The sequence below is a fragment of the Sinocyclocheilus anshuiensis genome, unplaced genomic scaffold, assembly GCF_001515605.1.
Source record: "Sinocyclocheilus anshuiensis isolate Anshui unplaced genomic scaffold, SAMN03320099.WGS_v1.1 scaffold1098, whole genome shotgun sequence".
NCBI classification, from domain to species: Eukaryota; Metazoa; Chordata; class Actinopteri; order Cypriniformes; family Cyprinidae; genus Sinocyclocheilus; species Sinocyclocheilus anshuiensis.
The window spans coordinates 246815-254283 of record NW_015538053.1 but is presented as its reverse complement, the minus strand read 5'-3'; positions in this window follow the sequence as shown (position 1 = coordinate 254283).

The following is a 7469-nucleotide window of genomic DNA, read 5'->3' as shown; positions in this document are numbered from 1 at the left end:
GTCGATCGCGCGTCTCCAGTGAAGCTGAACTCTCCTCCTGTCCGCATTCAATTCGCACGGATCGACCGTCACGCAGAGAACACGCGATCATGCAGGATACAAATGCACACTTCACAAGATCTCAACTAGATTCGACTAAGTCTGCAAGGTTTGTGAAATTAAATGTTCATTAGTCATTCAAAGATTTGTTTAAATGATATAAATGCGAGTTTGCTGAATGCTGACGGCAAATGAGAAAGTATACTGTTTGCATTTCTATTACTAATAATATTAAAGCAATCGTTATAATACTTTTTTGTATACATTTTAATTCATTTGTTTAACAGTTCTATCTGATTATACTTATATCCATGTTAGACTGAACTGAACGACGACAGTGAATAAGAAGGAGAATGTGAGCGGTGTGCGCTCAGGCGCTGCCGTTCTCAGCGCCGTCAAAATAAAAGTCACGCCTCGAACACATCGGCTAAACAGAAAAACTTATTGGCCGATGCCGATATTTGAAAAATGGCAAATATCGGCCGATATATCGGTCGACCACTAATCCTCTGCAGTGAATGGGTGCCGTCAGAATGAGTCCAAACATCTGATATCATCATTAAGGCATTTTAACTTTAGCTTCTGGCCAAAGTACCAGTCCATAATCTATAACAACGCTTCCTTCACTGGAAAAAGTCTATCCCCTGTTGTCCTCTAACACCAAAATACACTGACATATTTGTTTTTCTCTTTCGCTTATAAACAGTGCTTGATCTGTGCATATTTCTCTCCTGATTTAGATGAGACAAAGCAATATTATTGACTCGTCTTTTAAAAGCAACAGTTTGAAGTTAAAAACGTCTTAATTATGGATTTGTTTCTTACAAACACACATCTTTTCACTTCACAAGATGTTAATTGATGGACTGGAGTGGTGTGGATTACTTGTGGATTATTGTGATGTTTTTATCAGCTGTTTGGACTCTCATTCTGACGGCACCCATTCACTGCAGAGGATCCATTGGTGAGCAAGTGATGGAATGCTGAATTTCTCCAAATCTGTTCTCCAAATCTGATGAAGAAAAACTTATCTACGTCTTAGATGGCCTGAGGGTAAATTTTCAGCAAATTTTCATTTTTGGCTGAACTATTCCTGAACTATTTTTTTTTATCTTGCAATGGACCATGACAATATTGCTGTTTTCCTACTATAAGACTGTTTTTTGGAATTGATGTAGATTTTTCTTTGTTGCACACATATATATAAGCACATTATAGATATTTCAAGTTCACAGATATGTCAAGCGTACAAATCACAGTCTAAAAGATGCCTGTCTGTGGTAGTTAGAGGTGTCATTAGTTGTCATTTCATCTGAGATCTTTGTTTCACACTGTGCACTTTTACTCCAAAGTGTCTGTCATAGAACATCAAACATTTCTCACAGGTAATTTAAGTAGGCCTACTTTATTTATTCATTTATTTTAAAATGAGGTTATGATAATTCTCCCGTGCACTTGTTTTTAGAGTCATGTTCTGGAGTTGAGTAAACACACACCCTTTTTCTGGTTCTCTTCCTCCTCCTGCTCTCTTTTATTCATCTGTTCCCTGTCGAGGTATTAATTGCCATCTGGTTTTTGCCGTTTGGCTGGTCGGGGCGGCCGTTCATCATATTTCAGGTATGTCATTTTCCTGACTCCCACTCAATGCTTTTCTGAGCGTGACCTTGTGGAGTGGATCTTTCCACTTGAGAGGGAGGGAAAAAAGCAGACAAACAGGCTCAGAAGACAGTCATTTCTGGCCGGGGATTAGTGCTTCAGTCCTGCTGATAACCTGGCTCATCTATAGAGAGCCGTCTGCATGGACTCACCCAGGAGAACACTGGATGAAAAGAAACGCCATGGAAACAGAACGTTAATAATCCGCTCAGAAGAGCTCTGTATTGTAATGGTCCCTGACTGCTGCTCTGAATAAACCCAAAGATGCATATGCTGTCACAGAGCTCAAAGAACGTCTTTTACAATATGTTCAGAAATGTGCACTTTAACTCTTTACAGATGATGGTATCAGATGGTAATACTACGGTATTCAAAACTATACAATGAAACTGTTATTAACGATTTTTTTAACAATAAAAAAAAATGCGATATTCAAAATAATATAATGTAAAAATGAATTATTTCTTAATTTTACAATATTTAACATTTATGAATTTAAATAATCTGTCATCATATAATTATAATAAACATATTCATATATTGTTATTTATATATATTTTTCAAAAATATATCATATTGTTCAAAAGTTCTGTAAATTAAACAGTGTATTACATATATACATGCACAGTACATATATTTTTTAAATGTAATATTCAAAATTAGTATAACGATTCTAAAATAATGTAACTTGAATGATGTATTTTTTAAATTTGAAATTTTTTACATTTATGTATGTACATAATTTAGAATAAATATATTCATATAATTGTAATAAGTTTGTTAATATATTTTTATATATTTCAATATTTGTATTTAAAAATGCTATATTCAAAATATTAAATAGTACTATTAAATATTTTTTTTAAATTATATTTTTATATGATATTTTACATATATTTCTATGTATTTCTTAAAATAGGCAATATTCAAAATTACAATTAAACATAAAAATATAAAAACAATTATAATTTTAGTATATGGATATTTATGCATTTACATATTTTTGAATTACTGCTGAGATCCCTCAGATGCATGACATTGATGTTGTGTTGTAACATCGTTCGTTCCTAATCGTGATAGATTAAACTGCTCGTGTTATGCTATTCTGCTGAAAGCAGTGCAACAGATGCTGTAGACTTGCTCTCATGGGCTTAATTTAGGAATAATGAGATCCATGACACAGCATACGGAGAGTTTTTTAAAACGAGTCTTATGCATTTAGATGAATATTAATAACTATGCACTGTAAAGTTTAATGTGGTGTACCTGCTATAGAAGATGAATTTCTCAGGAATAGTTCAGCGACCATAAGATGCATTGCTTTAGTAAAGACTTGTGCATAATCCCATATTTGTAACGGGCTTCCAGTGCAAAACAATTAAAGCATATTTGTAACTGTCACTCTTGCAGCATGTGTCAGATCCTTCAACAGCATGTCGAGACAATTACACCCTGGTGATGAAATGCAGTATCTTCTGACCTTGGTTAAAGCCAAAGTAAACAGTGTGTAATGCATGACTGCTTCACTATTGAACTACTCATTTTCAATTACAGTAGCCGGGAGTCATGCTGAAATCTCAGCTGCAGTTCCGTTCAGCTGTGAAACCATGTGTTTTGTTGATGCTCACATTAATTTTAAAGCATTTCAAAGCACCAGAGGGCTGCAAAATGCATTTCAAAACAATTTTAACAGCTTTATGAAGTCTTTTTTTAATTTAAATCATGTAATAATAATAATAATAATAATAATGATCATGATTCATGTTTATTTTGTTATGTTTGTTATGATTATTAATCATTTTACAAAAATTGGAGCATCATTGGAGCATCAAGTGGAGAATAAGCATTTTTATAGTGGAGCATTTAAAACACTGCAATGTCTGATTTTAATATTTATTATTTATATTTATAATTTAATTAATTAATATAATATATTTATATTATTATTAGATAAATTTTAAAGCAATATATATATTAGTAGTAATAGTAGTAGTAGAAATATAATAATAATAATAATAATAATTCTTGTGGAAAAACTTGAAACACTTTTAAATAAGTATAAAGAATGGCATTGGTTTTGTACATTTAATTTTTGTTTAACGTTATTAATAAAAATGTTGTTCAATTAGCATGTTTTTGTGTTTTGCTTTGGTACCGAAATTGGTACCGAGAACCGTGGATTTTCACTGGTATTGGTACCGAATACTGAAATTTTGGTACCGTGACAACACTACTTGAATGTCTGTTTATTTGTAACGAGCACTAATGACTGTGGGTGGAAACATTAAGGAGTTGGTTAATGTGTTCCTCCCCGTCCCAGCATGTGTCCAGTAGCCACAGGTCAGCAAATAAACAAACCATTATGGCCTCCTTTTATGATAAAGCTTGACTGGAGGTGTGATATGGAGTAATTTATGCATGTGTTGGGTCTTCATAGGCGTCCATGGGTTTTAGGTCTTTAATGATATGGATTATGGGTTTTGCATGCATCTGAAGAAGACGTATCCACACGTTAAATCATAAAGAAATTCATATGGGTTTCTTTAGTTTTTTTTCCAAAGGCTCCTCATGTCTTATCGGTGAAATGGTTGTGTCTTATCACACCTTCCTGTGCTCTTTGATGCCCTGCTAATATGTGGCTGTCAAGATAGTTGGTTCCATTTCAGATGTCACAGAAAATGTGGCTGTAAAGCAGAATTGAGCCATTTTTGCAGTTCAGGTCACACTGGGCACCAGTTGCTTTGATGTTTCCGTCTGTGCCTTTCTTTAAATCTGCCATCTGTTCTCATGGAGCGATGCTCCTCGTTTCCAGACTAGTATTCCTGTACGATCTGTGGACCAGTGGCTCCGTCTCTGTGATTAACTTCACTGATTTGTTCTATGCAGTTTTGTCAGCAAACATCTGTCCTTGAATCATTTATTATGGAATTATAAGGCAAACAAGCTGAAGGAAGTTTGTTTGCATGCACAGCATTTGTGCAGTGGGGATCAAATGCAAATTGATTCCATAAATTCATGAATATATAATTTATCTATATTAGCCATAACAGACAGGCCTATGTGATGAAAAGCCAGCCGTGAAATGTGTGTAGCTGCTTCAATCTGAATGTAAGATTGATTAGAGTTCCATAAACACAAAGCGTGACATGAAAGCCAAACATGGAAGTTTAAAGCCCTGCTTGCTGATGCCAGTTTAATTCACAGAAACGTAGTTAAATCACATCTTATGACATTAATTCTTGAATTCCCTTCCCTTTTCCATTTTTTTCTTACTATAAGGATACACTGACATTAAAATGTTTATATATTTTATATATATTTTTTTAATTGTGACTAATAACTAATAAATCGAACAGCATATGATTTCTGTAAGATACCGTTGACTTATTTCATAGGATTGTCCTGCTTTTCATTTTAAGTTAACGGTTATTTTTTTCCCCTCCAGAAAGCACTTTGATTTTTTTTGTAGTTTTATCAGGAAAAACGAATTTTAATAATAATAAAAAAAGATAATTACATAAATAGAAAAATACCAATAAATATTATTAAATATAGCCAGTTTATTGTCTCTAGAAAGCACTTAAATTGATGTGTTTATTCTGGCTATTTATTTATTTGCAGAAACATTTTTAAAATATTTATATGAATGTTTAACCTAAATAATATAAATTAAAAATAAACCTAAATATTATTTAAAAAAAATCCTGAAGCTGACTATTTTTTTAACTATATTATTTATTTACCAGAAAATTTTTTGAATTTATTTAAATAAATATATAGAGGAAAGATAATATAATAAACACTTTTATCTTAAGAAAGAGAAGAGAACCAATAAATATGATTAACCACAGCCAGTATTAATATATTATTTATTTTGTTTATTTATTTAAGAATTAAATGTGTATATTTTCGTAAGAATAAAATTAAAAACAAAAATCTGTAGTTTTTTGTCAATGAATTTTTGTTATGAGTACCATATTCATATACTATGGTGTCTAAATTGTACTGTAAGGTATTTAATAGGTATTTTCATCATGGTGTGGTACATGGTAGTACTTTTTTTTTTTTGTAAGGCATAATCATTTGTGTTCATTTGACGCACTTTCTGAAGTCCTGGAGAACAGTTTCTTCTTCTCTGGTCTCTCAGGCAGATGAGGATAATGCCATCGATCTGCTCTTTTGTCGTGAATGACGTGTTGGATTACTCTCTAGTACCCCTTTTGAACTCAATTCAACAAGATGCACGGCAACAAGACCAGTCATTGTATCGTGAGCAAAAAACATCCATCATGCTACTAAGAGCCTCTTGAAGAGAGCAAACCTGTGACCTTGAGCATCATGTTTGGGTCGTCCTGCATTTGTCCTCCTGCTGCAGCGCACCGCTGTTTGTGTTGTGTCCTCACTTTGGTTGAAAGTCAATAGGAAAATAAAGCCTGTCATTTTCCTCAGCCTCGTAACTGATTTTGAGTTCGCTGGCTGTAAGTGCTGCCCAGGTTTTCTTCGGCTGTCTGGAAAATATCACTCACACTTCTCCTGCTGAGGCATGAAAGCCTTTTCTGATTATGAAATTATGGGATGTGATATTCCAGAGCGTTTAAACAGAAATGTCAGATTGTTTCTTGGGCTGTGGTACATGAGACAGGTTCAAGATGATCTAAATGATTATTCCAGTTACAATTTTTTTTCTTTTCACCTTTTTATTGTAGTAATTTATCACACCATGTGCTATTTATTAGTCACATGGGTTTAATATTTTTCACATGTCAGATACCTTGGAATTCATCTTACCTATATAAATATTTTGAGGAAGAGAATATATATTATATAGGCCTGGATTAACCTAAATCTTGAAGGCGCACATATGCATTTTCATATGCTGCTGTCATTTTTTTTTATTATACTACTTTGTTATATCTTTAATATTTTGTTAAAACGTTGCTCTTCAATGTTAGAACGGCATTCAGCGGCCATATTACAGATGTTTAAGATTTCAAATATGTGTAAATATTAAACATTTAATAAACACTTAAACATGTCTGCATTGTCTATAAGGTGTAGAAACAACTTTCACTCAGAAATTGCAAACACATTTCACAAAGAATTAGAAAGAAATGGCTATTAACACATTGAATTGGACATGAAATTTTAAAGTAGAAAGACTCGAGAAAATTGTAGCGCTCCAAAAAAAAAAAAAAAAGTTCCTTGTACTGCAGGTGTAGAAAGTAGAAAGACTAAAATAGTTTTATCTTGTAAAATGTAATACAATAATTCATTTACATTTAAATTTGGTTTATTTTTTTTATTTTACAAACACAACTCATGGCCTGCATTTGTGGATTGAACTCATTTTTGTAATCCTCTTTACATTTTTTTTTTGTGCATCAATCTGCTTATTTGGAAATATGTAATTTTACATACATAAAATTTTACAAATATGGGAATTTTATCCCAATGCTAGAAACCACTTAGCAACGGCTTAGTAACCATCAACATCATGCTACCGTCATTAGAGAGTTTTAAAATGAAAAATCTATTTACAAAACTTTCCTCTAGAGTGATTTACATTTGGTATTAAGCTAATTGGTTTACAGGAGGCTGTGTTGATCTTTTTGGAGCAGTATTGACAGGACGAGAGCCTCTTTCGCTTGTTGTTGAAGGTTTTGCTTGATCACAACCAAAAACCGCTCAATTCTAATGGCATCTCTGTAATTTCCATAGTCTCTGCGACACTGGACCGTAGAAAAATGAAAGTCATGGAGCCTATGAGATTTATT